Source organism: Apium graveolens, unplaced genomic scaffold, assembly GCF_009905375.1.
Source record: "Apium graveolens cultivar Ventura unplaced genomic scaffold, ASM990537v1 ctg3814, whole genome shotgun sequence".
Classification (NCBI taxonomy): Eukaryota; Viridiplantae; Streptophyta; class Magnoliopsida; order Apiales; family Apiaceae; genus Apium; species Apium graveolens.
Window position 1 is genome coordinate 2,250 of NW_027418282.1, and position 25,930 is coordinate 28,179.

The 25,930-nt window shown below is 34.4% G+C and overlaps 1 long non-coding RNA gene across 1 annotated transcript; it reads right to left on the reverse strand.

Moving 5' to 3' along the window:
- Positions 1-5,648: 5,648 nt before the first annotated feature.
- LOC141701433 (uncharacterized) lies at positions 5,649-6,359 on the reverse strand. The gene is made up of 3 exons (XR_012566784.1): positions 6,296-6,359; positions 6,138-6,206; positions 5,649-6,009 (listed from the first exon to the last, which is right to left on the reverse strand). It is a non-coding gene; the product is annotated as an uncharacterized LOC141701433 (long non-coding RNA).
- Between the last annotated feature and the right edge of the window lie 19,571 nt (positions 6,360-25,930).

Below are 25,930 nucleotides of genomic sequence, written 5' to 3' on the forward strand. Positions count from 1 at the left end.
AATGCCATTCCATTGAAGTATTTTGAAGAATTGGAGCATGTACTTTTCTTACTTCAAGTGAATGACAGAATAACAGAAACTGCTGCAAACTACTTAAAAGAACAGATTCAGAGACAGAAAAGGCTTTATTCTGTTAAGTCTGACAGCACATATGTTCCAAAGTACAGAGATCACAATGGTGATATTGTTGATATGAAGCCAAATACTGCACAGATCAGAACATATCTTGGTATTAAGAGACTTGAATTCAATCTGGAGTCTGACAAAGCTTATGTCATAAGACTAGATCAGGAGTTGAGAAAAGCAAAGATCAATGATCTCAGAGCTGCAATCTTTCAAACTGGTGAAGATACTGCAGAGCTTAAAGATGCCAAAAGGAGAATGATTGATGAACTCAGATATGCTGAGAAATGTTTGTTGAAGAACTATCTCAGAACAACTCCTGACATCAGAGAGATCAGATGATGAAGCCAAGTCGAAGATCTACAACTGCTTAAATTTTGATATTTGTACAGACTGAAGTTGTTATCAGAAGTTGAATATTGGTAAAGCTTTAAGGACTGTAAGTTGTAGTTATCTAGTCTAATTCTCATGTATTTGTACTTAATGTTTTTGACATCATCAAATATCTGTTAAACTTGTATATTATGCTAATTTACAAGTTGGGGGAGATTGTTAGATATATTTGATAATGTCATGGCTAATATAATTTATGTTTAGATTTCAGATCTTACTTAACAGGACAAATCAGTACTTAACTGTTGATCAATACTTATACTGGAAGTCAGGACTTAAGGATATCAGTACTTATATTATCAGGAGATAATTATTAGAAGTTAGATATCAGAACTTAAGTGCTGAAGGATGATTAGAGAAGGACAGTAGCTGATTAAAGGAAAGAAGATCGAGATAAATATAAGAAGAGATATGCATGAAGAAGGAATTCCGTGAAGAATGGAATACTTGGAAGAAAAGATATCTGATTGATATATTTTAGGAAGCAGAATTATATTCCATATCAATTAGCAATTATCTTGTAACTGTGTGGTATATAAACACAGACATAGGGTTTACACTATAAGTGTTATCATATATTCGAGAAGTTTATTCATTGTAACCCTAGCAGCTCTCGTGATATTTGTTCAACACTGAGAGGTAACAGTTCCATACTGTAATAGAGTTTATTATTTCAATAAAGTTTGTTTTCTGTTACTTAATATATTAAAGTTCGATTTGATTGTATTATACACTGTATTCACCCCCTCTACAGTGTGTGTGTGACCTAACACAGAGAGTCAATGACTGGAGAAGAGATCTATACTGAGAGAGATGATAAAGGGATAATGAGGTACTCCTACCGGATTTGGGTTCCGAATGTTCAAGAGGTTAAAGACGAGATTTTGGATGAAAGCCATAGTTCAAAGTATTCCATTCACCCGGGAAGAACCAAGATGTATAGGGAGTTGAAGGAGTATTACGGGTGGCCCAACATGAAGAGGGACGTAGCAGAATGGGTAAGCAAATGTTTGACTTGCCAAAGAGTAAAGGCACAGCACTAGAGACCCAGTGGACTTTTACGACCCCTGGAGATTCCCGAATGGAAATGGGAACAGATAGCCATGGATTTTGTTGTCGGCTTACCAAGGACGAAAGCCAATCATGATGCTATATGGGTGATTATAGACCGACTGACAAAGTCAGCTCATTTCATTCCTATCAATGAGAGATACACGGTCGATAGACTGGTGGACATTTACCTTAAGGAAATAGTGACACGACATGGAGTCCCAGCGTCCATTGTCTCAGACCGAGACCCCAGGTTCAACTCCAGATTTTGGAGGAGCTTTTAAGAATGTGCGGGGACCAAGTTAAATATGAGTACAGCTTACCATCCCCAAACGGATGGGCAGAGTTAAAGGACCATCCAGACACTAGAGGATATGTTGAGAGTCTGTGCAATAGACTTTAAAGGAAGTTGAGATGATCACTTGCCGTTGATCGAGTTTTCTTATAATAATAGCTTTCATTTTTTTATGAGTAGTCTAGGGTTGAATGAGATGGAGCGAAACGCACTCATTCAGAAATTATTGAAAAAAATAAAAAATAAAAAGAGAAAAAAGTATGTGTTTATGCATAATTGATCAAGAGTGAGCTCTTTAATACTCGAGTTATTAAGTTCTAGGGGACTTTGTGCCTAGTGACCTAAGGCTTTTATAATCTGGGATCCGCTAACCTAACGCCCGCTACATGGGTATTATTACATAAGTCTTTTGGGACCTCATTCATTGCACGGTCAAATAAGCATTTTTGTTATGTGTTCAATAATAGTGTGAATCCTTGTATAACTCTAGTAGAAAGGAGGTGTTGTGAGTCATAATGCGTTTATTGTTTATTCTATTTATAAACTTTTAATTGTATCGATGATAGATAAGTTATGGTTATTGATCTAGTATCGAGACATATCTATTAAGCATTCCACACACACACGTTTCTGGTTTGTGAGTTAGTTTGTGGGATTTATTCGAACTTTGTTTAAGTCATTGCATTCTTAGAGGCATTGGCTTATTCATTTGGTTATGGTTATTCTGAGGGGATCGATTGCATTATCGTTTAGTTGCATTCACGTAGTTACATTCATATATTAAGTTTGTTTTGCAATTTTGAGTCTGTTTATGCTTGAGGACAAGCATCAATTCAAGATTGGGGGTGTGATAAGTGGATTTTATATCCACTTGGAACACTTTATTACAAGCTTAAATTGGTGTTTTGGACTCAAGTTATTGGTATTTTGATGTGTTTTTGTGTTATTGCATTTCAGGTATCAGTTAAATGAAGAAAGGAGCTTTTAAAGGAAATATGATGAAAAGTAATCAGATTTGGAATCCAAGGCCATTGTCAAGTTGTAGAGAATCTTGTTAGATTCGCGTGGTCAGTTGAATGGCCTAATTCTGACGAGTAGAACTCAAGTTATGGCCAAAATAAGATTCATCAGAATTTTCCAGAAGCCGCCCACGCGGCCGCACGCGACCGCATGCCAACACGCGGCCGCGTCAGATCCGCACGCGACCGCATGCTGATGCGCGGCTGATTTCGCTGAAAAAGCCTTTTTTGAGTGGAATTTGATAATTTTAAAGGTACAGGTCCACTATGGGCTTATATATACTTAAAAAAAAGGGTTTTCATCATCCGGGAAGATTAGGAGATCAAGGAGAAGACCTAGAAGCATAAAACAACTCCGAAAAAGAAGATCTTGTTTTCTAATTGTGATTCTTTGAAAATAGTTGTAACTTTGGATGCTCGTTTTCATTCTTGTTGAACCTAGACCTTTTTTATTCGTACTTTGATTATTATTCAGTTTATTAAGACCTTGTTTTATACCATGCTTTCATTGGAACCCATGATGACGATGAGTTCAATTATGGGCTAATCGTTATCATGGGATTGTAGCGGATTTACTTATGGATTTCAATAATTAATTTGTTACGATATCTTGGTGTGTGGTGATTGATTGATATCCTAGTATTGGTTGTGCTTATTCGTCTTATGTGCGTACTTAACATATAAGATAGCGTGTTAATCTCTATTGAAGCGACAATGAATATAGAGGTTTAGAACTTGTCATGCTAGCATAGGTTCATGTATTTGTTATGCATGATTCGTAGGTAATTTTAACCATCTTACTTACCCTATGTAATCACGATAGATAACTTGCGCATTAAACCGTTATATTTTCAATTCTTATAGACATATAAGGACTAAGCATAATTGGTGTCTATTCAACTTCTATCTCTTTTGTGGATGCTTGGTAGTAGGGTAATCGTACAACGAAAGTTGGCGTTTACTAGTTTCGTGTTATCTGATTAGTGTCATCACCATCACATGCTAAGGTTAAGAACAATAAGGCTATTGAATGAAGTATTTAATGAAGTTAGAATCCCATGTTTGTCATATATATTAATTCAACCATTCTTGTTCTCTTAGTTATAATTGTTAGTTTAATCTCTTAGTTTAATCAAAAACCCAATTTGTTATTTGTCTTAGCATTGAGCGATAACCATACATTGTTGCATAGGTGCATAAATTGAACTTAACCTAAACCAGTCTCTGTGGGAACGAATCTGATTTATATCTTATACTACTTGCGCACGCGTATACTTGCGTGAATTTTAGTGCGTATTTTCGCCCTAACAAATCCTACTCCATAACAACGTTTGATGAAAAAGCTCATATACCTAACAATAATTCATCCAAAACTCTCATTTCCAGTCCACAGTCTGGCCCAGTTCATGCATAATCCTACGAATGTTCACATGCAAGCTGCTAAACGTGAATTGAGATACCTTCTTAACAATCCTGCATAAGGAATATTGCTGGCATCTTCGTTTGCTGCCCAACTCATTGCATACTGTGATAGTGACTGGGCTAGCTACCCTACTACTTGTAAATCTATATATAGCTACTGTGTGTTGTTGCGGACATCTCCTGTTTTGTGGAAACCAAAAAACAGTCCCTTGTAGCTCGATCAATAGCGGAAGCAGAATATAGAGCAATGGCTTTCACGTGCTGCGAAGTAACTTGGCTTTCATCTTTGCTTAAGGATATGAGGCTCATTGATTTACCACCCATTGTCATCAAAAGTGATAATCAGGCTACTCTTTCAATCGCTGCAAATCCAGTCTTTCACGAGCGCACGAAACACATCGAAATTGATTGCCATTTATACGGGATATAATTGTTGAAGGAGCAGTTGTCACAACTCATGTCCCCTCTCACTCTCAGCTCGCTGATGTCCTCACAAAATCCTTGATTGTGAAGTAGCATAACTACCTTGTTCGCAAGATTGGAGCCTCAGCACAGCATCCACCCCACTTAAGGGGGGATAATGAAGATGCAGACAAAGAGGGTGCAATGTAGCAATGTAGTAAACTGATATTTATTTTTTTACTGAGTCATTTATTGTTTCTATTCTTAAATAAAATCAGCCACATACAACTATGTAAGTTGGTTAATTTTTCTGATACTTCTATGTAGGGTCTAGATGTTTTGTCAAGTTCAGGGTTAGTCTGGTACTTGTTGAAGTTTGTTATGGTAGGAGCATTATAGTAAAATATAAGGACACATGATGTTTGTGTGGTCCTTAATATAAAGATTACATTACTCTCTAGAATCAGTTTTCATATTCAAGTTTTCTTCTACATAGTTGTTCTTTGCTTTCTCTTTAAAACTTTTCAAGTTATTTACACTAGAACGAATCCTCCACTCAGAGAAAACTTGAAAGTTGCTACTTCATGAAAAAAGGACAAACAACAGCTGATTTCACTAGAACTCCCAACCTGTGCATTTAATTTTGACTAATAATTAAACACCACAAATTCAGAACATATGGTCTAATGTCCCACAGAGCAAACCAGTATGTTTTTCCTACTTTCAATACTAACATAATACCTTAATAAAAGAACAAGTCATAATAAGAGCAAGTATTACGCACACACATATATAAAAACAAATCTAAACTTTTCAACTTGGATTTAAATTGGGCGTAAATAAAACCTTATTTTTTAAATATAATTTTGACAATAAAAAGTTTAAAATATTGACATGTATGTGCCCTTTTGTCTAAAATCATATTTATAAGGGATTAGGTCATCTCTTCCAAATGACCACAGCCAAGTTCATTACTCAACATACAACTTCATAGAGATTCAGTTGATCTACGCATGCACCAACTGCTTACACCATAATACAAATGCTCACCACTAAGCTTGTGATTTTACAGGATACCAACCCCAACTCAAGTTATGTGCAACTTTCTTATTTTTGCATGTGGTACTGTTAATGAAAATAAAAGAAGCAAACAGTTAACCATAATACTACCTAATACATGTAATTACATAGTCCATTTCCATAGTTATTACTAGTTGCAACATTAAGTTGTGAACAATAGTCAAGTAAGAGAGGCCAACACATCATCAATCTGAAACGACTGCTCTACTCCCAATCGTTTTTAGTCTGCAAAGAATGGTAAGAGAGGCCAATATAAAGATTTATTAATACTAAAATAAAATAGTGTATAACGATTAGCACAATCCAAAAACACAGTAATCACATACAAATTAAGCAAAGGTATACCCACATACCCAGACTGACCCAACTTTGGTTGCGATTGAAAGTAGCATCTTTCATTTTCCATTCTCCGCCGTTCAAGGCTATATGCAGAAAAAGAAGAAGTAAAAAGTCAATAAGCGCAATGGATAAAAGACCCTAGAACTGAAAATCAATATATTAAATTGCTCACGGAAAATAGAAACGGTACAACAATGACTCTTTAAATTGCTTGTCGCAGCCATCTGTTGTAAACCTAAAAGAGAAAATTTTATATAGTAATATTTTATTTGATAGTATCAAATATTAAACGACGCCAACAAAAGTGTTAGGTCCCCAAGTATCTTAGGGGATTGAATACGATACTCACTAAATTAAAAAATTCTTTCGAATCTTTTACGGATAAATAATTTAGAGTCCGGTTAGTGGTTCCGTGTTCTTGAGGTGAATAGTGTTTGCAATAGTAAAACGAGGAACACAAGATATTCGGGAAATAGATATTCATATATAAATCTGTGAGGGGTGTTGCTACACTCTGATAAATAAATTAACCGGCTACAATCTAATAACAATAAAGTTCCTAACTTCTACAAAGATCAACAAATTAAATCCTATACAATGATCTAGCTTTTGTTTGTCTAAGGATTTAATTATCGGGTCACGTTTATAATGCCCCTATGAATATACAAGAGTTAAATTGGGCATTATAACATTACTCCGGTGAGAAGAATAACTGATATAGATTTGTGTGTGTATCTCCTCTATCTCTCTTTGCTTCAGTTCTTCAGCTCTTTTTGGAGAGAAGATGAACATAACAATACAAACTCAATTTTTGAATGCTTCTGCTGCTTTGTGTAGACTTTATATTCAACTGCAATATGTGGCTGAAAATTAACCACACAAATCAACTGAATGTTCAACAAAGCTGTGGCTGAGGAGTAAGTTGTGACCGGGTATATTCCTTGTAACCTGCGACCAGCTAACCTGCGACTACAGGAGGGGGATGGAGTATATTTGAAGCTTTTAAACAAAAGCTAACCTGTGACCAATCTAGTACATATACTTGTACTAAAACAAAATGGCAACTGGAGAGCTTGTTTGTTAACCCGCGACCACTTGGTTGCCTGGTTTCTTTTGTTTCTTTTATTTTTCTTTTTGTCTTTATTTTTGTTTTTTTTGTTTTTTTTCTTTTCTTTCTTTCTCTCTTTTTTGTTTTACTTTTCTTTTAAATTTAAATTGTAACTAAATTAATTTATAAAATAAACTTGAATATAACTTATTTAAATAAACTAATTTAGATTTATAAAATAAACTTATTTAAAGTTTATAGAATAAATCATTTTAAGTTTATTAATTAAATTATATTAAAGTCCATTAAATAAATTTATTTAATTTAACAATTAAACTTTGAACTAGGCCAATCCCTCTAGCTGTTTAGCTGTACCCTGTGCACCTCTTCTCGTACTTTAACAGATAAATGTTCAATCCAAGTACGTTCCTCAACTTAACAATTCTTCTATAAATAATACCCAGTGTAACACCCCCAAATCCGGGGTCGGAGATCCAGGTTGTCACGAGTTCCATTTCCCTTATCAATACTTAATCTTAACAGTCAACCAACTACTGCGTACTGTGACCCCATAATATACTCACACACACCACAAGTTATAGTCTCAGAGATGAATACCAAAAATAACACAAGTCATTTTATTCCACAATTATAAACCATTTCACCTTAAAAAGGGTTTCTGAATAATTTACATATTCCTTGCCATTATTACAATTCATAAATATACATAAGTCTGGTACATCAAAAGTTGAAAACCTAGCCTATTGGTAGCTCCTACCTCAGCTACAACGGCATCAACGCCTACAGGAAACTGCGGAACGTTTCCTAACCGCTCACGAATTGGGAGCTTGATCATGTTCATCTTGTCTATCTGTTGTTGTGTGATGAAAGAAGAAAGTAAGGGTGAGCAACAAGCCCACCAAAATAATATGTATAATAATTTACAATATATGAGCATACTCATAGCACTCATGAAAGTCTTGGTCAAAAAGAAATGAAACAAGTTTGATCTCTTAACGCGACCAAGTCGCAAAATATTCAGTATATATGTACATATACTTTTCAAAATCTTGGAAGTCCTCTTCCATGCATAATAAACACAGAGTTCCAGTTTATAACTGTATAAAAATATCGTTGCAAGGTGATCTCATATATCTAACCTTGTCTCAACGTTTTTGTGAAAATCTTTGTCATGCATAAGATAATCATTAACCAGATATAAGTTGAAAAGGTGAAGTTACGAGATACTCCAATATACTTATATCTTTTCCGAATATTGCTTGAACTACCACCGTTCAAGGTATAATCAGTTTCAAAAGTTCATCACATAGATGAGACTACAAGAAAAGACTTGAATAGATTCAATCTTTGAAATATCATTATAAATAATGAAGTTACGAGATATTTCATTAAGTCCCGATATATATATACACCTATATATATACATTTCATACACTCCTTGAAAACCTCTGTTATGAAAATTATAAACAGAGTTGCAATATCCAATGAATTTGGAAAGGAGAAAACCTTGGCATAAACCTGATATCTTGCTGATCAGGCAAAGATACCAATAAGTAACCTTTTCTACTAGTAGATGGACGAATTCCCCACTGGTCATCACCCTGGCCGCAATAGGACCTTATGTTGGACTACCACTCAGCCACTTACACATTTGATGGACTCCCACTGAGCCACTTACACTTTCATGGACGCCCACTGAGCCCATGTTGCTTATGCCGACTCAAATAGATGAACTTACTTCCCGAACGATGGGCAAGTAATCAAGATGTTTTCTCAAAATAGCAACCTCGCTGCGAATGTAAAATACACCACTGAGCCGGATCCCCCCAGGTTTTGAGCGAGTATTTAAATTCCCTTCGAAAGGAAGATCTTAAATATAAAAATGAGTTTTGGGATCCGCTCTAATCTTTTAAAAATCATTTTGAAGACTCGAAAACATTTTTAAGAATGTTTGGAGTAATGCTGATTTAATGAAATAAATCAGTCCCGATATATTAGAAAATATCTGAATATTATTATTTAAATAATATTCCCATAAGGATAATCTTTATAAAAATAATTGAAGTAGAAGTTTTAAAAAAAACTCATACTTGAAATGAATAATAAATAACCAAAGATATACTTATACGAAAGCACGATCTTTATTTGAATAATCGAAAATAAGTTTGATTATCGAAACATTATTCTTTAATAAAATAAAGAATATTATTTAATAAAATAAGCGGAGTCATAAGTTCTCGAATGAATATTCAAAATAATATTCATTAAATAAAATAAAAGGAGTCATTAGTGCTCGAATGAATATTCAAGATAATATTCATTAATACAAATAAAGTTATTGAATAAACCTTATTCGATTAATAGTTTTGAAAACTATATCCACATATATATATATATATATATTATACTCGGGAACATCGACTCCCGGTTTAGAAATATGTTCACCTTTGGGTCGCCTATACTAAGGGTATACGCAACTACTGCTTATCTCTAGCATAGGTATTATGCAACTTATAAGCAATTGAATCAACAATTAGATATCAAGATTACGAAACAGATATGCATATATACCATATCACATGCTCCAATATATTGCAAGATTTGCTAATAACAATCATGCACTTATCACAAGATAATGCATATACATATATTTACATCACAACAACAGTATAACGGGTAGAAAACTTGCCTGAGTGCTCCCGGATAGACTTAAGCTTAGAGTGGATCCGATAACCTATGAACAACAACATAAGTCAGAATTAAACCCCGGTCGCTTAAGAAACTAGACTTTAACCAATTGAACCCTAACGTTCGCTTTAGCGCTTAACGATTCACTTAAGTCGCTCGTGTACCCTCGGCTCCACCATTTTTAATAAATTAAACATTAAGAGTTTTAAGGCGATTATTTTGTGAGCACCTTACCAACTGCCTAATCCACTTTACATAAATTTTTCATACTCCAATTAGTCATTTAAGGGCCTTAACCAAGGTTTCAAAGTAAGGCGAGGGGTAATGGTTCGGTCGCGAAATGTCGTTACTTAAAATGGTCGTTTTTCCTAAACCGTACATCGGATTCAAACGAACCACATATCAAAACGAAGCTTGAAACATAACCTATCTAATCATGGAATTGGTTAGTTTATAGAAGGGGGTGTTCGGGTCCAACAGTTAATCACAAAACAGTTTATAGAAAATCGGGCATTACGACGGCTATAACCTAACGATTTCCAAAGTTTAAACTATACCAAATCATCACCAATTCAACAAAAATTTAACATCCATCAACATCAAGCTAAACCCATTCATCTAAGAACCATTATCATCCAAACAAACCAAACTTAAAACTAAGGGTTCAAGAATTTATACCTTCCTTGGAGAGTGGGTAGTCACTAACAAGCCTCTAGGAACCTTGATCTATGCTTAATCAACCTTAAGCTTTCATGACAATCAAGAAAATCAAAGTAAGTTATTATTCACTAATATTCATCATCATCTTTGATGAGTGGATTAGCTAAGCAAACCATGGAATCTTGATCTTAAACTCATGGTATAACTAAGTTATGAAATATAGGATCCAAGGAAACAAACCTTGTAATTTTCCATGGCCTAGAACTTGAGTTTTGAAAATCTATTTCTTCATTTCTTGAAAAGGCCGAATGGAAGAAAAAGAAATGGGGGAGATCTTTTGCTTGCTTGTTTTTCCTTGGGAAATGAGAAAGAAATGCTTGGTGGAGGAGATTTTTGAACAAATATCTTGATAAAGTGATGACATCACTCACACATGTCATTGCTTGCATCATTCCTTTGCCACATGTCCTTCCCTTATGGTTTGATGATGTCATCCTCCTCTAATCTCTTTTATTAGTGCTTAATTATTTGGTTAATCCTTTGGTTACTTATATAAGCTTGATCCTTGGTCGCTTATTTGTTTTACGGTTCGCTTCACTCTCGTTCTCGGTGATCGTTCGAGGGATCATATTCGGGATCTTATTACTTGGGTTCCCCTAAACCTTTCTCAATATTTTATATTCCTTTTATGATCCTCTCTTAAAATCCTTGAATTTAAATCCTTTTAATCATGTTACCTTATACTCAATTCTTTCGGTATCTGGTGGATTTTCGGGAAAAATCAAAGTGTTCGAATTTGGATTCTGACGATCTTTACATACACTTATATCCCATATAAAGTACTAATAAGATCTTAGAATTTCTATAACAGTACTCCTATATAGTGTGGCATGAAAAAATTCCTTAATCAGCAAAATCAATATTCACAAGGGTTATAAAAAGTCCAAAATTTTTGGGGTTATTACACCCAGATTCCTTTTATGAGCTGTTGACGCCTAGTACAACTGGTTTGGTTCACAGACAACTAAATCCGATTCAAGTCTTCTTATTATAGACTTGATTACATTGTTAAGCTTGCAACAACTCTATCGCTTCAAACACTGACTGTCAATAAACAAATGTACTTTTACTGTAATACTTTTTTTGGTAATTTAGACAATGTCTTCATTGGTACAACAATCTTGAATACTTCATTCACTGTTCTTCACCGACGCCATGTCAGTGAGTATAACTTCAAGATGGCAGCTGTCTTCTTTAACCTCTGTCTATACTATGTCTTCAATTCTTCAGATTCTTATGCTTCAAATACTGTCTATCTTCAATCAATGCTAATTCACTGAAATCTTTTAGTAGCACTTATACACTGAATCTTCATCATTTCTGAAACCTTGAAAGTCTTTAACCTTTATTCTTCACTAAGACATGATCATATTAATGAACTTCTTTCAGTGACCTGTAAACAGACTTCAAGCCTTCTTCTAATCTTTTTATTTTTTATATTTTCCTTGTCTTCATTTTTTCTGATTTCTTGGGTAGACGTAGTATTATTAACCTGTCATGTTCTAGTGTTATTCTCATATTGAGTTATCACGTTACTGTTCATACAGCTACACAGTCTCACCAAAAATCTCCCCCTATTTGATTGTTAAATCTAACAAACAAATTAAATAGAGATGATAACTCAACTAACAACTAGAAAATGTAAAGTACAAGGACTTGTAAATAATGCCACTGATATTCTGGATCAAATTCTGCATTTACAGATTTCTTGAGTAACTGAAATGAAAGATGCTTGTTCCTCTAGCACTGAACTGATCTTCAAGTAGTTTTATCTTCATTTCCTTGGTTCTTCAAATCTCTGCCAGATAATACTTCTCAGTCTTGAAGTAATTACCAGCAGCCTCTTTTGTACAACCATATTTCCAGTTGAGAAGCGCATATCTCTCTTGCTTCTCCCCTTATGAAAGAACAGTGATGAACCAAATCCACTTCTTCTGATCACTAGGAAATCACCTTCGTGTTTACCATATCTCCCGTACAATAGGATCCACAGTTACAAAAAAACAATGGTGTGTTGTATTATACATGCGCTTTACCTTTTTCCTCCTCCCTACTATTTCTCTCCCTTAGTTGAGGAATCCTCCAAACTATTATATAATCTTTTATCTCCCCCTTAGAGAAGGAATGTATGTTGTTGTCTGAAGGAGTTTTCATATTTTACATGGTTGGAATAGAAATAAAAGGTCATAGTCTGATCAATCATGTAATATCCCATATTTTCAAATATTATTATTATAATTATTTGGAATTATTATGTGATTTTTATGTGAATTTTTGTGAATTATATGATAAGTGGAATTGATGTTTGGGTGTTTATATGTGATATTCCTTGAGTGTTCTAATTTTTATATGTTCAGAATAGAATATAGATAATTGTGATATTTTTCTGGTAATTTTTGGACTGTTAGATGATTTTATATTGATTTATGAATTATTAATTATTTTCTGAATAATTACCAAAATTATTTTATAAAGCTGGGAATCGTCCGACTTCAACTGTTTTTGCGTTTTTACAACCCGAAACTCTTCCGAAAACTCTTTCCTAACCTAATCAGGTAATTCCGGACATTTTCCGTGTTTTGACTTTTTCAATTGGGATTACGGTTTGACCCGTGCGCGGCCCGGCGCAAGATTTTCGATACGATAGTTATTTCGGTAATCAACAAAAACCCGTATTCTCGAAAGACGGGATATTTTTACGTTATTTTCGTATATAGTGTTTTATAAAAAGCTCAGTTTTGATAATTATCCAATTCAGGTATTGAATTGTATCGTTTTTATAGTTACTTAGCGACTAAGCAACTAATTTAACGATCCAAAACGATCCAGAACGATACAATATTCCATAAATATAAATAGCCTATTTCTTATTTCGTTTATTCCGTTTTTCATTTGCAACCAGTTAAAACACCGTAAATACAGAGAAAAACCCGAGAAACCGATACGTTCCCGAGAATCAAACACACGAACGAAGGCGTTATCGAACTCCGATTCGGGCGTGCAACATATCAAAACGAAGCTCTCGAAATCTTCTTTCTGAATCAATCATCAGTTTCTGCCCAAAAATCATGGTAATTTTCTTATTTATTTATTTATATTTGAATTATTTGATAATTAAATTATGAAAATTTGTTCTTGATGTTGTTGATGTGATTTGATGCTTCCATGTTGTAGAGCATGTTTTTCTGGTCGATTTGGTATATTATACTTCAAAAATAGGGTTCAGTATCATATAGAAATTGAGGTTTAATTTTTTGAAAATTTCTTGAATATGTGTTCTTGGTGTTCTTGGAGAATTCTGAAAATCAAAGTCAATTTTAAAGGTGTTATTGAACACCAAATCACAAGTATGAATATCCGTTGTGAAGCTCTCAATCTGTTCTATATGATTTTAGCATCAAAATCAATTGAGGTTTGGTAATTTTTAAATTCATAATTTTAGGGTTTATACCCGAATTTGGGGTTTTTATTTCTGTTAAACCTGGGTTGTTTTTGATTATATAAACGTGTTGGGTGTGATTAGAGCATCATTTTCATGTATAAATCACTGTGTTTTGTTTATAATTGAGCGATTTCGATCATTCACCGGATTTTGGATGCCGGTCGTCGGTTTTTGGTTGTAAATCAACCGGACAAATTGAACCAGCAGTTATTCGTGATTGTGGTTGTGATAATTAGTCAGTAGAGTGTCTGTGGAATCGAATGGCACTGAGAAGCGTGAGCAGAGGTCGTGTTTAGGGGAAGAACGGAGATCACCGGAGTCGGGATGGCCGGCCGGAATCTGGGCAGGATCCGGCAAGTTCATCTTGACCCGGATTCCTGTTCTTGCCCGACCCGGTTGGGTTTAATCCTGACCCGGGTTCAATCTTTATAAACCCTAACCCAAAACCGCTAAACTGTTTTTACATATTTTGTTTTTAAAATTATTTCAAAATTCAATTTTACTTTGAAAATCATTATTTTAATTCTGAAAATTTATTTTAATTCAAAAATAAATCCAAATTATTTAATTAATTAATTTTAGTTGATAATTAATTATTTAAATATTCAATTAATTTAAATATTAATTGATTAATTAATTTAATTAGTTATTAATTAATTTTAATTGATTATTTAATTAGATTTAATCATTTATTTTTGATTTAAAAATTCCGAAAAATAGTTTCGAGCTTTAAAATATTATTTTAAATTATTTTCCAAGCTCGATAATTCTAATAACATTATTTTCGGGTGTTCGAGCCCTATTATTTAATTATTAAATGATTCGGAGATCATTTTTAATTCCGAAAAATGTTCAAAAATTCGTAATAAATCAACCGTTCATCCGTTTAATACGAAACGAACGCGTACAGACTCAAAAAAATATTCCGCTTTCAATAAAAATACTATCGAGACCCAAATTCTTTTGTTTCGAAAGATCGCTTGTTTTACAAGTCATTCAGAATCGATTTTTGATCGATAAATCATATTTTTGACCTGATTTCAGTTTTAAGCGTACCGAGTCGAATGTTTTGATGAACTGAGTCTTATGTGATATGAATTATATGATACATGGATTATGTGCTTACGTGCTATGTGAATTATGTGCATATATGGGTCAAGATTCCTGTATTTGTCTGTTATATTTATGTGTGGGCTATCGTATGGGTAGACGATAGGATTTTGACGCGTAGTTCGTCGAGTGATTATCGATTAGACAATTAAAGCTACATCTTTTAATTATAGTATGCGGATCTCTCGAGCTGATCAGGACAAGACGTTGGATAAAGAATGAGATGGAATGGCATTGGATATCTGGCTTCTAGCAATCGCAGGACCAGCATATCGATGAAGTGTTGAAAAGAAAGACGGTGATGCTTTGAGACAGAATGTCAGAATAGATGCGTGTTTGCGAGTGTGACTAACTGCTAAAAACCCAAAGGCAAGTATCCCTATCATCACTTATTGTTCAAGTGATATTTATTTTGAATCTTATCATGCAAGTATTGCTTTCCCTATTCAGTTCAAGATAGATAAATGTTTTACATATCGCTGAATTAAATAATTCTGTTTATGCAAATACTCATCTGCTATTATGTTTAGAATAGTCAAGTGATTTTACTTATCCAATTATCGGATTTTTAAATGTTTTGGATTTTGAGAAAGTGATTTGGTTGCGAATATTCCTGCCCAAGAATTGGGAGAATAAAATTATTTCGGGTGTCGATTATTATGACCCCATTTTAATAAAAGGTTTTAAGATTGGATCATAATTGCGTAAGTGACCGGGACGGACGGTCCAGCGGAGGGCTATTTCTAAGTGCCATATGAAATATTATGACACCATTTTGCCATAGGCTAGTTATGCCTTTTTGTTTGAGTACTCGTATTTTTGGGGTCACGTTTCTATGAATCATGACCTTGTGCTATCACACGGGCTGATCAGCATATGATAGTACGTCCGTCGGAGGATGATCCCAGTCTAAATTATCATATCATTTTTGATTTTTATAAAATAAATGATTTATCAACTGTTTTTGTTTTGGAATAATGGTAAAATGCAGTTTTGATTCAGATTTTGATTTATGCTTATACTTAGTTTGTTGTTAAATATCAAAGGTGGTATTAGTATAGATGATTGATGTTGACTTCAGTATGGGTATTGTAAGCATCAAAGTTCGTATTGATATCTAATTTGATATAACAGCAAAGTAAGTATTAATTTGAAGAGTTCAGTTTTGAATGAGTTTATGATCCACTCTATAATCATTGTTTCATGTTATTGTTGTTTACGATATTTCCGTAAATACTATTTTATGAGTTTTATTCTCGTCAAGATTTAAAGTATTGCTGAAGCATTTCGCTCGAAAATATCCAAAAGAGTTTTGAATACAGTGAGAAACAATTATCCGATTCTTTAATAAATTTTCTTTTTCAGCAATTATGTTTTTAAAATGATCTGCACTATTGCAGATGTCGGTTTTATATCAAAACGACCATATATATATATGTCATAATGATCTTGCTGAGCATTTTTTTCGCTCATACTTGCCTGTTTTTAAATTTAACCTCCAGTGAGGATTAGCTTGCGCTGTTTAGCTGCGTAATTCGAGGAAGCAAAGAAGAAGCTTTTGGAAGGTGGTTGATCCAGGGTTTGCGGGCTAGTGTAAGTTCTATTGTATAAAGTTGTTTATATTATAGTATATTATAGTTGTGTATTTTATTTGGGCCTAGTATACTTCATTTCGAAGTTATACTAGTGGGTTTAATTGTGAGTTGGAATTTATTGAAAAGAGTGTCAAAAGAAAGAAAAAAATTTATTTGTGGAATTTGGATTTCTTGTTTCTAGAACTGTAACCTTAAAAGATCTTGGATTAGTTGGGGTCATTTATGCTAAATATCTTCCGCTGGCATTTATTTATTGATTAAACAGGTTGATTTGGATTGAGGTTTCATAGTGACGACCAAATCCCTTGACCCCGGATTTGGGGGCGTGACAGGTTGGTATCAGAGCTGAGGTTATAGTAAACTAGAAACGAGAGTGTGTAAGAGTGTGTATAGCTATGTGAGGACGTTTGAGCTCATATCGAGTTCCTGTTGGACTATCGAATATAGTACTAACGAGTAAGTTAAGATAGGCGCATTTGTTTGAGATGATTATGCTGAGCTGGATGGGACTCTGGGAAGCTGCAAACTTCTATTGTGGAATCTTCCGAGGCTACTACATTTCGACGACGATGGAGATTATCGATATCCTTGGAACGTGAAGAAGTGTCTAGAAGTGGGTGACGATTTAACTGGAGAGTTCAAATTGAAGATAAATATTAAGACTTTGGCAATACCTTCTCTTTCTATAATTCCTTTTGACATCTCTCAAAAGAAGTAATTGTTAGAGGATATATTCCCTAACACTCATTTTCAATCATAATTGTGTTTTAAATGTGCCAGAGGCTGTCATGAAGCCTATTTTTCAGGTTTTGATAGCTCTGTCAAGTTATGATAATTAATTCCACTTTTCTTATTTGGTGGATAGTTTCTTGGTGATGTGACACCACTTGCTCATTTGGTGTCAGAATTTTTGTTCTCTGGATTTCATTTCCTTCAGAAATATCATCTTTGAAATCTTTTCAGTTTTATTCATTTGATTTTCAATTCCGTTGATATTCTTTTATTCTGACAGAGATGAACAACCCTAACTGTAGGGGACACAAGGTATACCTGTCTGTGTGATAGGAGTTGGATGGGACGCCATCACTTGTGTGTATTGTGAATACATGAAGGTTAACAACCTTTAGTAGTGTCTTAATTTGGACACGCAATACTAAGTTCGTTTGATCATATTGATCTCTCAGTTATTCCTTCATTTCAACAATACTTTTTCTCAAATTCAGATTTTGGTCCCGTTATGATATCAAATTCTCTTCTTTTTGAAATTCTATGATTTTATCATTCCAAATATTTGAAGGTATGCCAATCAAGTTAAGTTGAGTATCCTGTTCAAGTCAAAGTAAGGCGATGTGATGAAATTACGAAGGACGACAGTGGACTGCAATGCGATTAGAATATCGGTGGCATATAGCGAAGTCAATCTGTTCTTTTATTTCTCTCTCTATTTTTCTTTCTTTTCTTCTCTCTATCTTTCTCTCTATTCTTCTTTCTCGCGATCAGTAAAAGTGATTCTATTGAGGAATTGGTCAAAAGATGTAGATGGAATAATAATGCAGAGTGAAGCTCACGTGGTAACTGTATGGTATAAGGAATTGCAGTGTTATTAAAAAATTTGAGAAAAGTTGCGTTTACAAGATTTGGAAAGTTGGTTAGAAAACCCTTAGTGCTTTCGTCTGCTGATTCCGAGGACGGAATCCTTATAAGGGGGGTAGATTGTAATATCTCATATTTTCAAATATTATTATTATAATTATTTGGAATTATTATGTGATTTTTATGTGAATTTTTGTGAATTATATGATAAGTGGAATTGATGTTTGGGTGTTTATATGTGATATTCCTTGAGTGTTCTAATTTTTATATGTTCAGAATAGAATATAGATAATTGTGATATTTTTCTGGTAATTTTTGGACTGTTAGATGATTTTATATTGATTTATGAATTATTAATTATTTTCTGAATAATTACCAAAATTATTTTATAAAGCCGGGAATCGTCCGACTTCAACTGTTTTTGCGTTTTTACAACCCGAAACTCTTCCGAAAACTCCTTCCTAACCTAATCTGGTAATTCCGGACATTTTCCGTGTTTTGACTTTTTCAATTCGGATTACGGTTTGACCCGTGCGCGGCCCGACGCAAGATTTTCGATACGATAGTTATTTCGGTAATCAACAAAAACCCGTATTCTCGAAAGACGGGATATTTTTACGTTATTTTCGTATATAGTGTTTTATAAAAAGCTCGGTTTTGATAATTATCCAATTCAGGTATTGAATTGTATCGTTTTTATAGTTACTTAGCGGCTAAGCAACTAATTTAACGATCCAAAACGATCCAGAACGATACAATATTCCATAAATATAAATAGCCTATTTCTTATTTCGTTTATTCCGTTTTTCATTTGCAACCAGTTAAAACACCGTAAATACAGAGAAAAACCCGAGAAACCGATACGTTCCCGAGAATCAAACACACGAACGAAGGCGTTATCGAACTCCGATTCGGGCATGCAGCATATCAAAACGAAGCTCTCGAAATCTTCTTTCTGAATCAATCATCAGTTTCTGCCCAGAAATCATGGTAATTTTCTTATTTATTTATTTATATTTGAATTATTTGATAATTAAATTAAGAAAATTTGTTCTTGATGTTGTTGATGTGATTTGATGCTTCCATGTTGTAGAGCATGTTTTTCTGGTCGATTTGGTATATTATACTTCAAAAATAGGGTTCAGTATCATATAGAAATTGAGGTTTAATTTTCTGAAAATTTCTTGAATATGTGTTCTTGGTGTTCTTGGAGAATTCTGAAAATCAAAGTCAATTTTAAAGGTGTTATTGAACACCAAATCACAAGTATGAATATCCGTTGTGAAGCTCTCAATCTGTTCTATATGATTTTAGCATCAAAATCAATTGAGGTTTGGTAATTTTTAAATTCATAATTTTAGGGTTTATACCCGAATTTGGGGTTTTTGTTTCTGTTAAACCTGGGTTGTTTTTGATTATATAAACGTGTTGGGTGTGATTAGAGCATCATTTTCATGTATAAATCACTGTGTTTTGTTTAGAATTGAGCGATTTCGATCATTCACCGGATTTTGGATGCCGGTCGTCGGTTTTTGGTTGTAAATCAACCGGACAAATTGAACCAGCAGTTATTCGTGATTGTGGTTGTGATAATTAGTCAGTAGAGTGTCTGTGGAATCGAATGGCACTGAGAAGCGTGAGCAGAGGTCGTGTTTAGGGGAAGAACGGAGATCGCCGGAGTCGGGATGGTCGGCCGGAATCTGGGCAGGATCCGGCAAGTTCATCTTGACCCGGATTCCTGTTCTTGCCCGACCCGGTTGGGTTTAATCCTGACCCGGGTTCAATCTTTATAAACCCTAACCCAAAACCTCTAAACTGTTTTTACATATTTTGTTTTTAAAATTATTTCAAAATTCAATTTTATTTTGAAAATCATTATTTTAATTCTGAAAATTTATTTTAAATCAAAAATAAATCCAAATTATTTAATTAATTAATTTTAGTTGATAATTAATTATTTAAATATTCAATTAATTTAAATATTAATTGATTAATTAATTTAATTAGTTATTAATTAATTTTAATTGATTATTTAATTAGATTTAATCATTTATTTGATTTAAAAATTCCGAAAAATAGTTTCGAGCTTTAAAATATTATTTTAAATTATTTTCCAAGCTCGATAATTCTAATAACATTATTTTCGGGTGTTCGAGCCCTATTATTTAATTATTAAATGATTCGGAGATCGTTTTTAATTCCGAAAAATGTTCAAAAATTCATAATAAATCAACCGTTCGTCCGTTTAATACGAAACGAACGCGTACAGACTCAGAAAAATATTCCGCTTTCAATAAAAATACTTTCGAGACCCAAATTCTTTTGTTTCGAAAGATCGCTTGTTTTACAAGTCATTCTGAATCAATTTTTGATCGATAAATCATATTTTTGATCTGATTTCAGTTTTAAGCGTACCGAGTCGAATGTTTTGATCAACTGAGTCTTATGTGATATGAATTATATGATACGTGGATTATGTGCTTACGTGCTATGTGAATTATGTGCATATGTGGGTCAAGATTCCTGTATTTTTCTGTTATATTTATGTGTGGGCTATCGTATGGGTAGACGATAGGATTTTGACGCGTAGTTCGTCGAGTGATTATCGATTAGACAATTAAAGCTACATCTTTTAATTATAGTATGCGGATCTCTCGAGCTGATCAGGACAAGACGTTGGATAAAGAATGAGATGGAATGGCATTGGATATCTGGCTTCTAGCAATCGCAGGACCAGCATATCGATGAAGTGTTGAAAAGAAAGACGGTGATGCTTTGAGACAGAATGTCAGAATAGATGCGTGTTTGCGAGTGTGACTAACTGCTAAAAACCCAAAGGCAAGTATCCCTATCATCACTTATTGTTCAAGTGATATTTATTTTGAATCTTATCATGCAAGTATTGCTTTCCCTATTCAGTTCAAGATAGATAAATGTTTTACATATCGCTGAATTAAATAATTCTGTTTATGCAAATACTCATCTGCTATTATGTTTAGAATAGTCAAGTGATTTTACTTATCCAATTATCGGATTTTTAAATGTTTTGGATTTTGAGAAAGTGATTTGGTTGCGAATATTCCTGCCCAAGAATTGGGAGAATAAAATTATTTCGGGTGTCGATTATTATGACCCCATTTTAATAAAAGGTTTTAAGATTGGATCATAATTGCGTAAGTGACCGGGACGGACGGTCCAGCGGAGGGCTATTTCTAAGTGCCATATGAAATATTATGACACCATTTTGCCATAGGCTAGTTATGCCTTTTTGTTTGAGTACTCGTATTTTTGGGGTCACGTTTCTATGAATCATGACCTTGTGCTATCACACGGGCTGATCAGCATATGATAGTACGTCCGTCGGAGGATGATCCCAGTCTAAATTATCATATCATTTTTGATTTTTATAAAATAAATGATTTATCAACTGTTTTTGTTTTGGAATAATGGTAAAATGCAGTTTTGATTCAGATTTTGATTTATGCTTATACTTAGTTTGTTGTTAAATATCAAAGGTGGTATTAGTATAGATGATTGATGTTGACTTCAGTATGGGTGTTGTGAGCATCAAAGTTCGTATTGATATCTAATTTGATATAACAGCAAAGTAAGTATTAATTTGAAGAGTTCAGTTTTGAATGAGTTTATGATCCATTCTATAATCATTGTTTCATGTTATTGTTGTTTACGATATTTCCGTAAATACTATTTTACGAGTTTTATTCTCGTCAAGATTTAAAGTATTGCTGAAGCATTTGCTCGAAAATATCCAAAAGAGTTTTGAATACAGTGAGAAACAATTATCCGATTCTTTAATAAATTTTCTTTTTCAGCAATTATGTTTTTAAAATGATCTGCACTATTGCAGATGTCGGTTTTATATCAAAACGACCATATATATATATGTCATAATGATCTTGCTGAGCATTTTTTTCGCTCATACTTGCCTGTTTTTAAATTTAACCTCCAGTGAGGATTAGCTTGCGCTGTTTAGCTGTGTAATTCGAGGAAGCAAATAAGAAGCTTTTGGAAGGTGGTTGATCCAGGGTTTGCGGGCTAGTGTAAGTTCTATTGTATAAAGTTGTTTATATTATAGTATATTATAGTTGTGTATTTTATTTGGGCCTAGTATACTTCATTTCGAAGTTATACTAGTGGGTTTAATTGTGAGTTAGAATTTATTGAAAAGAGTGTCAAAAGAAAGAAAAAAAATTATTTGTGGAATTTGGATTTCTTGTTTCTAGAACTGTAACCTTAAAAGATCTTGGATTAGTTGGGGTCATTTATGCTAAATATCTTCCGCTGGCATTTATTTATTGATTAAACAGGTTGATTTGGATTGAAGTTTCATAGTGACGACCAAATCCCTTGACCCCGGATTTGGGGGCGTGACAAATCATGTCCCTTTAAATGCTGCAAAAATGGCTTCACTGTTGATTATCCTATTAACCAATATTCCCGACTCCTTATACCTCCCAACTGTGAGATCACCAATTGTTAGCTATTGTTATCTCCCGAACTTGTTAGGTCCCGAAGTGTTTTTATCCAATCTATAAATGTTAGGTCCCTAAGAGTTAGGTTCCAATCATAAACAAATTCGAGACCCGAAGTATCAAGAACCATATTAAGGGATTGAGAATGGGATATGATGTTTCTCTTTCTTCCTCACTGTGAGTGTGTGATTCTATTTTGTGTACCTCATAAGTGTTTCACTCTTCTCTCCACTCGTGTTTACACTCATTCGCACAAGTGTTTCACTCCTCTTGTAGCTCCAAAATCCAGCTATACCTGCAAGGAAAATCACCTTAGCCATCCTTAAGGAGGTCCCAGGTGGTGCAATGAGAGTTCACAAATCCCCATCCTTGTGAGACTCGTCAGATGAATCTGAGTCATAATCTACAAGTTTCTAGTTTCCCTTTTAGGATTCCAGATTTGAACTCTAGTAAGGCAAACAATGATCCAAATAATTTAGCATAAAGATCAAAGTTTCTTTCTAATGTTTGTGAAGACATTTCCTTGTGACTCATCAGGTAAATCTGAATCATTATCAACAAGTTGTCGATCTGTACCTATGTCAGATCCACTATCCGCAGATGCATTCAGGGGATTTAAGCCTGGGGAGGTAGACACTGACCACTGACATTTTGCTATTGGATCAGTATCCTCTCTTAACACCTGTAAATGCAATTGGTCCATTAAAGAACCTTGAATAATCGAATCTGACCGTAAAATGGTCGAAACTCTTGTTTCCGTCAACTCATCATTTGTGTGTGTAGCTTATCCTTGTGCATCAAGAATTATTTATGTTTGAGGTGGTGACACTATATCGGATACCCTGGCCGACAAGCGAATTTCAATAGACGCACCCTGTAGAGAGGATGGATCTAGTAACTGTTTTTGTGCCTTTTCAGCTAGTACATCTTTTTGAAAAGATGTATGGGGGCTAGTAGTTGCCTTGATTTTAATACTACTCATCTTTGTAGGAGACATAACTGCTGGGTTGACTTCAAAACCTTCCTTATGTGGTGCTCTAAGGCAATTTCTCCCTCACGTTCATTCATACTTCATTTTAGTGGTAGGAGAGTGTTGGTTGGTTCCGTTTTTTGTGTTTTTCTATACAGTCTGGGATAAAAGTTGTGGGTTTTTAACCTCATGACTACCAAATGAAAGAAGGCCATTAGAGGTTGAACCTGCATCACAGAACATATGGCAATATAGAGTAAAATGCACTTAAGATCTATAATGAATGAAAAATATACATTTTATCTTTGAGAGAAATGATGTACAGTAGTGATTTCAAAAAGATTTTCATGAAATAAGCAATCACAAATGTAGAAAGAAGTTTGATTTTTCTCTTAAAACTGTTCGAGTGCACGAGTATGTTTTTATGCATAAAAAGAAATCATTTGTTTTATTATCAGAAAATGGCACCAAAGAGAAAGACTAGAACCGAAACCTCCAACAACAACTCAGAGGGACAGACCAATGATACCATGAACCAAATGTTCCATATAATGCAACAACATATGGTAATGATGCAGCAGCAGATGTAGCAACAGCAGCAACAGATTCAACAACAAATGTTACAACAGCCACCTCGTCCTGAACCTCAGATACCACCAGCTATACCTGTTGTTACATTCAAGCAGTTTCAGTCAGTTAAGCCTCCAGAGTTTGAGGAAATTGCAGATCCTATTAAGGCTACGACTTGGTTGAAGGAAATAGAGAAATCATTTGTGCTTGTGAAAGTAGGTGAGGACCAAAAGACTGATTTTGCTAGCTACTTTTTGAAGGGAGAAGGAAATTATTGGTGGGAATCTAGGAAAGCTTTAGAAGATGAAGACATTATAGTCTGAGATAGGTTTAAAGAGCTATTTTTAGAGAAACATTTTCCTCGCTATGTGAAGAATTAAATGCAGATTAAATTTCTAGAGCTGAACCAAGGAAGTATGTATGTGACAGAATACGAAGCCAAGTTTACTGAGTTGGCTAGGTTTGTTCCAGAACAAGTTGATACTGAGGAGAAACGACCCCAAAGATTCCAACAGGGATTACGACCGTGGATCCGTGGCCAAGTTGCAGTTTTTGAGTTGACAACTTATACTGCCATAGTCCAGAATGCCATGATCATTGAGGGAGAGAGCGAAAGATCCCAAAAGGAAAGAGGACAGGAAAGTTTCCAAAACCGTTCCAGCAGGAAGCCGGGATTTCAAGCCCGGACAAATATGAATTTCAAAAAGATAGGACAAGGAAACCAGAAAGCAGGTAATCGTTTCCAAGCTCCCAGCCAGTAGAGAATTGTTAGAGTCCCAGTACTGTACTGCAAGACTTGTGGTCAGAAACATACCGGCATCTGTATCAAGGCAAATGTGACGTATTTCAAATACAAACAGAAAGGGCACTATTCTAACGAATGTCCAGTGGGAAAAATAGAAGTTACTTGTTTCCAGTGTGGAAAGAAAAGACATATCGCTAGGAATTATAAATGACCAGCAATGGAAGCTAGTATTCCTAAAGTGTTGGCATTACCTCCTCCACCACAGCCTAATCAGCCCAGAACAAGGAATTTTAACATGACAATGAAAGAAGCCATGCAGAGTCCTAGCGTGATTGCATGTACGCTTTTGGTGAATTCAGTAAATTCAAAAGTACTAACTGATTCTGGAACTACACGATCTTTTATTTCTGAAGAATTCCTTGATAAGATATATTGTGAAACTGAATGGTTGGGCGAGACGTTAATTATAAAATTAGCGAATGACGACCAAGTTCCAGTAGATCGAGTATGTCCTACGTGCGATATCAAAATAACCGAACATCATTTCTCCGTAGACATGATTCCTTTTAAGTTATGAGAGTTTGACGTTATTTTGGGAATTGATTTGTTAGATTGTCATAATGCTCAGATCGATTGCGCGAACAAGAAAGTGAAATTGCGAACTGCGGAAAATGCAACGGTACTGTTCAGAGACGAAAAATAGTGAAAGAAATTTTTGACAATAATGCAGACCAAACGATTGCTTCGATAAGGATGTGAGATGTATATAGCCTACGTATTAGATACCGAAAAGGGAAGTCCCAAGATAGAAG